The 8,055-nt window shown below is 32.0% G+C and overlaps 1 pseudogene; it reads left to right on the top strand.

The window, feature by feature from the left end:
- Window positions 1–5,705: 5,705 nt before the first annotated feature.
- Window positions 5,706–7,945, top strand: LOC111997456 (uncharacterized; annotated as a pseudogene).
- The last annotated feature ends 110 nt before the right edge of the window (window positions 7,946–8,055 follow it).

The raw sequence follows: 8,055 nt of genomic DNA, 5'->3' as shown, positions 1-8,055 counted from the left end.
ATTTTTTGTAGTGCCTTCTAAGCCATGTGATGAGGTGTGATATCTAACAAGCTTTATATAAAAAAAAAATCACGGATGAATACCATTACCCATAAGTTTTGGTTAATAACTGCCAAACAGCCAAGGATGCATTTGAACTATCAGATTCAACAAGATCAAGGAGCCCAACACCAAATTTGAATTGCACTTTCACTTCCTTCTAATGTGTTTCAAGCCATTTTAGGAGAATAGATGGAATCCGACTCAATATCTCTTCTAATAAAACATTGATTTAGGGGAAAAAACTCTAGTTTGGCTGTTCCAAATAAAAAATTACTAATGTTATTCAGACACTAAATTAGCCAATAACTCTAACAGAATATTGATACTTCTTTAAAATGTGAAGGATTAACAGGATCCTCTTGTGACAACAACAATTGTTCAACTCACACGGATACATGTCCACCATGCATTGTGTTTATGATTACAACAAAATAATTGTTTTTTAGTAACAAATACTGATTGACAGCATAATTGCTGATTAATTTAAAAAATATAGATTCACACACGTGCAATTAATCAAAACAGTAAGAGTATAAACATTGGAAGTGAATCACTAGATGTGAGTCTTAAAAACATTAATTTGAGTAGCCAATGGACATATAACTACAAAAATGCCACACTTTACAGGATAACACTTAGCAACTGCCAATCAACAAAAATTTGAAAAACAATATTGGTGAAATTAGGTTTAAAGCAATAAAATGAGTGCACGAGCAAAGATGGTGTCTATCCCTTTCCAGTTTGCAAACATTTCTAACATAGTCCGAGACATCAACATTGCACAACAAATAAAGATAAATCTATTTACCACAATTCTCTTGTCACAATGCAATGTAAAAGGAGATGGTCGACTGTGTCAATACTTACCCGCACAACATTTATCCACAATGATTTTTCCCTTTACATTTTTCAAATTTTGGTTGTTCCTTAAGTTGAACATAGATGGTATATGCGGTACTTTCCGTGATATAAATTTGAAGCCGTCTTGGTTATTTCTATAGATTTGTGAAGCAATGGACTTCTTTTCCCCCCTTATAATGAAAATTTTAGATGTTTCTTTTAAATCCTCTCTTTGTTTCCTTTTTCCTTCTTCCCAGTTTTCTAGTTTCACGTGCATAATTAATGTATTACATTGATGTCATTGTGCAGAAATTTTTTGATGCTGAAATAAAGAAAATGGACATCCAGAACTACTACTTCCCACTTTTTGTTTCTCTTGGTGTATTGCAGAAGGAGAAGGATCACGTTGAGGGTTTTGCTCCTGAGGTGAGTTAAATTTGAAATCTTATCAAGCATATTTTGCTCTTTTTTAATTTTATGAAATGTTCAGTCATATTAATACCAAGAGACTGGCTCGTAGTTCATAAAAGTGAGTTATATATAAATTCAAGTTATAAATATTATGAGATGAAAATTGCCATATTTAGATCCAAGTGCAAGTAGGTGGTCTAATTTCTTTGGATCATCTATGGCGCATACAAACAGAATTAGTTCATGAAAGTGAGTTATATATAAATTCAAGTTATAAATATTATGAGATGAAAATTACCATATTTAGATCCAAGTGCAAGTAGGTGGTCTAATTTCTTTGGATCATCTATGGCACATACAAACAAAATTATTGAATTTTGTTATTTCAAATGTGAATTTATGAAAAAGTGATTTCTTAGTAAACAAATTGTGGCATATACATATGGAATATTTCCCTTGTCAATATATTAGTGGTATACTTCTCGATTTTAAATAACTAAGTAATCATAATAGATTTAATATATTTAGAAGTAAAATCTACCCCTACCTCATTGTGTTAAATACATGTAAGTGCTCTATTAACTTGTTGGAACAACTCATAAAGCCTAGTTTGCCTATCCAAAAATCTATTCAAGAAGGCATTCATGGCTTCACAATGTTGTGTAGTCTTGTACCTAGAAAAAAATGACTTCTCATGTAAGATAATCTTTTGCATGAATGTGCATGATTGTCCATAATATCTAGATTGATTATGTCCTCTCCATTGATAATGATTATAATGGAACAATAAAAATTATTTTTAGCAATATGATAAATTCATATTTTGCAAGTCCAAGTTGTTACTAATAGCAAATTATTAGTTGGCTATGATGACATATTTTTACTCATTATCTTGTCAATTAGGTTATCAATGGCTTTTTCATTATCACATGTATCTATTAAAAATGTTACTAAAATTAAAATGTAGAAGGTTTAAGAAAAATAATAATTGGAAAAAATATTTTATGATCTTAAATTCAAATTCAAATTTAGGTATCCAAACAATGGAATTTCAAATCATGTGAGAAAAGAACTGACACATATGATGTTGGAACTGCACAATGTGAGGATGAAACTATCAAATGTGAGAAAAAAGTAAGGGAACAACCAAATATGAGAAAAGAACTGTTACATGTAGTGTTGGAATTGCACAATGTGATGATAAAACCATCAAATGTGAGGAAAAAAAATAAGGAACTATCGAATGTGACAAAAGAATTATCACATGTGGTATTGGAACTACACAATGTGAATATAGAACTGCCAAATGTGAGAATAAAGTAAGAGAACCACCAAATGTGAGAAAAGAGCTGTCACATGTGATGTTAGAATTGCACAATGTAGAAATGAAATTGTCATATGTGAGAAAAAAGTAACCTAGTATAGCAGGTTACCTGCTAGTGGGCACTGTGCCCTATTTTTTTAGGGTACTATAGAATTACCCCAAATTTGAAATCAGAATTTAATGGAGAAAGGCATGACATAAAATAAAGGAAACTTTAATTTTCAAAAGGTTTTGCATTAGAAAAATTTCAAGGGATAATAAATAAATTAATTATGGTTGGCAAAGAATTGATGAAATGTTGGGAAAAAAATCTATGTTAGGATTAATATATATATATTCCGGGGCTACCTAATTATTTTCCACACAAATGTCATATGTCAACACATTTAATTATCGAATGAACTCATTTATTTTATCCAATCTTAAATTAATAATAGGATACAATTATACAAATATCTTCCATTTAATACTCTCAAAGGTAATGGTGCAGGTATATATTTTTAACAAATCATTATTTTTTCTTTTTGCTATTTACTATTCACACGGGTACATTATATATTACAAAAATATGCCATACGTTTGTCTACTTATTGGTTATTTGTAAATAATAGATACATATTTTTAAAATTAATGCACCATTATCTTCTTAAATAGCAAGATTTTTTTTTTAATACCTTTTCCATGTTAAACAAATTAAATACATATCCATAAATGAGCAATATTACTCCTTAACTTGCTCCTGCCATTTTTACCTTTGTGAAGTCAAATATCTTGTTCCTAAAATAAATAAATAAAAAAGTCAAATATCTTATATTACTGCTTATCATGATTTTGACTTTTAACTTTTACAGAAAGTTTTTATTTATTTATTTATTTATTTTTTTGATAATTTGTATGGAAAGTATTGATGCAATTAGTATCATTACTTCCAATATTGGCATTGTAGGGACCCAATTTGAATTGAGTGTGGGGTTTCAGCCCAATAAGCCCAAACAATAAATTTATAGAGTATGAGCTCAAGAACTAGTACTGTTTTTCAGGAAGGGTTCTACTCATCAAGTAATAAGGGATACTATTGATTCGCTCTCTGAGGAAAAACTCTCCTCGGCCCTCTTTAAATTGGTCTATTCTTCTCTCTCTCTTTTTCCTTTTTCTTTTCTGGTCAGAAGTCCCCCCTGTTTTCTTCGTTTCTCCATTATATACTTCGTTTCTTTTTTTGTTTCCTTTGTACACGTGTAGTTCTTATCCTGGGGGCTCCTTTCTGTCCCATCTAGTCCCTACCGGAACTTTCAGCTTAGTGGTCATAAAGCTGCTTAGTTACTATTCAGGTATCACCTCCACATTAATGCGGCCAGAGTGTTAGGTGGACAGCATTTAATGAGGAGGTGATAGACTTTAGTGTAGTGTTGGAATTGCATAATGTGATGATGAAACCATCATATGTGAGGAAAAAAAAATAAGGAACTATCGAATGTGACAAAAGAACTATCACATGTGGTATTGGAACTACACAATGTGAATATAGAACTGCCAAATGTGAGAATAAAGTAAGAGAACTACCAAATGTGAGAAAAGAGCTGTCACATGTGATGTTAGAATTGCACAATGTAGAAATGAAATTGTCATATGTGAGAAAAAAGTAACCTAGTATAGCAGGTTACCTGCTAGTGGGCACCGTGCCCCATTTTTTTAGGGTACTATAGAATTACCCCAAATTTGAAATCAGAATTTAATGGAGAAAGGCATGACATAAAATAAAGGAAACTTTAATTTTCAAAAGGTTTTGCATTAGAAAAATTTCAAGGGATAATAAATAAATTAATTATGGTTGGCAAAGAATTGATGAAATGTTGGGAAAAAAATCTATGTTAGGATTAATATATATATTCTGGGGCTACCTAATTATTTTCCACACAAATGTCATATGTCAACACATTTAATTATCGAATGAACTCATTTATTTTATCCAATCTTAAATTAATAATAGGATACATTTATACAAATATCTTCTATTTAATACTCTCAAAGGTAATGGTGCAGGTATATATTTTTAACAAATCATTATTTTTTCTTTTTGCTATTTACTATTCACACTGGTACATTATATATTACAAAAATATGCCATACGTTTGTCTACTTATTGGTTATTTGTAAATAATAAATACATATTTTTAAAATTAATGCACCATTATCTTCTTAAATAGCAAGATTTTTTTTTAATACCTTTTCCATGTTAAACAAATTAAATACATATCCATAAATGAGGAATATTACTCCTTAACTTGCTCCTGCCATTTTTACCTTTGTGAAGTCAAATATCTTGTTCCTAAAATAAATAAATAAAAAAGTCAAATATCTTATATTACTGCTTATCATGATTTTGACTTTTAACTTTTACAGAAAGTTTTTATTTATTTATTTATTTATTTTTTTGATAATTTGTATGGAAAGTATTGATGCAATTAGTATCATTACTTCCAATATTGGCATAATTTGCTCACAAAATTTTCTTAAGAATTTATAAGGGAATATATTAAATAAGAACACTTTACATCAATTTTCCTATTAATTATTAATTGAAATTTTTTTGTGCATGTCAACCTTCTTATAAAATGTATATTGAAGTAATTTGTAAGATTAAGTCAATCATATCTTTTTAATTTCCTTAACTTATTTGATCATTTGTACATATTTAGAAAGTTTAAATTAGTTTATTTGACACTTTAATTAGAATTGTTGTTTATAGCTTAGGGAAAAAAACATGTATTTGACACTTTAATTACCTATTAATTACTAATTGAATTGTTGTTCCAAATTAACAGATAAAGAAAGAAGAAAGAAAAGAAGAAAGAGAAAGAAAAAAGAAAAAACTTGTGTGCATGTACATAACTCACTTCTATTGTCTAAGACCTTTTAAGTCCTTCATGCTAGATCTCTTTTGCACAGCGTTTACCTTACCTAATACTGCCTAGTCTTATGTGTTTACTTTATATTGGGTTTCACTTGTGTTTTTAGAGAGGATTGTTGAGCTTAGTATCTGAGAATCTTTGGTTTTATTTTACGACACAGTTTGTTTTCGGCAGGAAAAAAATGCATCAGTTTTTTCGAGTACAGTTGGCAATACTATTACTGGCATTAAGCATAACATGCTCACATGCTTTCCGGAAATATAGACAACCTGAGATAAAATCTGCAGTTTTCCTATCCCCTAGGTTTGAATTGGATCCAGGATCAGTGGTGAATAGAAATTACTACTACATTAACTTCCCAAGAGGTCATATTGCTATCAAGGGTTTCAATGCTGAAGTAGTTGATGAAGCAGGGCATCCTGTCCCTCTTCACGAAACTTATCTGCACCACTGGGTCCTTGGAAGATTTCATCAACGTCTAAATGCAACAAATCCCGAGCAGGATTATATTCTCGTGAGGAACAGTGGAATATGCCAGAAACAGGTTGTTTACCAGTATTATGGCCTCGGATCTGAAACCCGAGGAACAAACACAGATGTACCAGATCCTTTTGGAATAGAGGTTGGTAATCCTGCTGATATTCCTGTTGGGTATGAGGAGGCGTGGTTTCTTAAAGTCCATGCAATTGATACTCGGGAAGTGGAAGATAAGTTGGGATGCACCGAATGCAGGTGCGAACTATATAATGTTACAAAGGATGAAAAGGGCCAGCCCTTAAGACCAGACTATAAAGGAGGTTTATCATGTTGCTATGATCACACACAATGCAGATTGAGAGAAGACTCTGTGGGTGCTACGAGAAACCTTTACATGAGATATACGGTGAAGTGGCTTGATTGGAATGAATTTATTGTGCCTGTCAAGATTTATATATTGGATGTCACTGATACTTGGAAACGATTGGCCAATTCAACAGGACAAAATTCAGAACATGAATGCCATGTAAGTGAACTTCTCTACAATTAGATAATAATTGGCTATATTACACTTTTGGTTCGTGAAATATATGTTCATTGCAACTTGGTCTCGAAAAACAAGGAAGTGGCACAAAATAAAATTTCTTTCGATGGATCTGTATTCTGTTGCATTCTTTAGTATTTTTTTTTTGTTAATTCAATACTCTGTCCTAAGAGACTCAATAGAATTTCTTTGGTGCAGGTTGAGTATGACATTGAGTCTTGTAGTGCATCTGGTAAGGCTGATAATGGGTGCACTGACTCCAAAAGGGCAAGTCTGGCTATGCCGACTGGTGGCTATCTCGCCTATGGTGTGGCCCATCAACATTCGGGGGGTCTCGGTTCAGCTCTTTATGGAGAGGTGATTCAGCACTTACGTTTTCTGTTTGTAATTGTAGCGATTCTTATTTTTTTGTTATCTGGTATGCATGTTATGATCTCTTGTTGAATATCATGACTTACCTGATTTGATGATCTTCTATGGAGATGTATCAGGAATTGTCACTCTCACAAGTATAAGTAGTTCACACGCATACATATTTTCTCCGTACTTTTATTTCTATATATTTATGATATCAACTAGATAGTTGGATCGATGTGTAGCAAGAATCTTTTTGTTCTAGTTACGCTGAATAACCTATTGTATAGATGTTTTGTAGTTCACAACAAACATATTAGGCAATGAACTTCATCATGAACTGCGTGTGCTCTAATTTTACTTTATTTTTGGTGGTCAAAATTTTATGGTTCCTCTAGCTTTGGCTTTGTTATATGATTCTATTTTTCATTTCAATTATCTAGATCCACACATCTGTGAAAATTATGTGAAATTTTTTATTGTCGTATTATGATGAGTTTGATAATATTGTAACAGCTTCTATTGCTCGTGCTTTTTGTGTGGTGTTTCAGGATGGACGCCTTTTATGTTCTTCGATACCAACATATGGAAAAGGAAGGAAGCAGGAAATGAGGCTGGTTATATTGTAGGAATGTCCACTTGTTATCCTAAACCAGGCACTGTAAAGATAAATGATGGGGAGACTATGATTCTGGAATCTAATTATAGCAGCAACCAGAGGCACACAGGAGTCATGGGGCTCTTCTACATTTTGGTTGCAGAACATTTGCCAAAGCCTGTGCTTTCCCGACGCCTTCCATTTGCAGAGCCAGTTAATAGTAAGGTATAAAGCATTTGCATTGATGTAGAATGCAAATGATAATAGATAAAGCAGCAGTCTGATTGTCGGAGACCGATTGATGCGTTGATCAATTAAATTTTAGCTAGCGTTAAGTTTCTTCAACAATGCTTAGCATTTAGCAATATTATGTCAATAGAAATATGGCTGCTCGATTCTTAATGTATTGAGGTCAGAGCTCTTAAGTTTATCGGCTTTTTCATGTTTGGGAGTAGCTGTTGCTGCTAGTGTTTACCAACTTGAGAATGATATAAAATATGGTTATACCGCTTGCCATTCACTTGTGATGTAATGTTGTTCTATGAATACTTTATGT

Source organism: Quercus suber, unplaced genomic scaffold (genome assembly GCF_002906115.3).
Source record: "Quercus suber isolate HL8 unplaced genomic scaffold, Cork oak 2.0 scaffold_772, whole genome shotgun sequence".
Lineage (NCBI taxonomy): Eukaryota > Viridiplantae > Streptophyta > Magnoliopsida > Fagales > Fagaceae > Quercus > Quercus suber.
The sequence above is the reverse complement of the archived record's forward strand: the minus strand, read 5'-3'. Positions and strand labels throughout refer to the sequence as shown.